The sequence below is a fragment of the Vombatus ursinus genome, unplaced genomic scaffold, assembly GCF_900497805.2.
Source record: "Vombatus ursinus unplaced genomic scaffold, bare-nosed wombat genome assembly UNPS02014810.1, whole genome shotgun sequence".
Lineage (NCBI taxonomy): Eukaryota > Metazoa > Chordata > Mammalia > Diprotodontia > Vombatidae > Vombatus > Vombatus ursinus.
In genome coordinates, this window is record NW_020954588.1 from 18,666,510 (window position 1) to 18,666,729 (window position 220).

The window sequence follows — 220 nt, forward strand, 5'->3', positions numbered from 1 at the left end:
TACTGGCATGTGACCCTGGAGAAGTTCCTTAACCTATTGGTGCTTTAAGTAGGTCTCTAAATGTGTCAACTCAAAAAAAGTATCCATATGCACAAGTTTCCTTGGCAGGAGCTCTCTATGGCAGTGAAATTTCGGAGGTAGGGAGGGAGGAAGGAAGGGAGAGAGGGAGGAAGGAAGGAAGGAAGGAAGGAAGGAAGGAAGGAAGGAAGGAAGGAAGGAA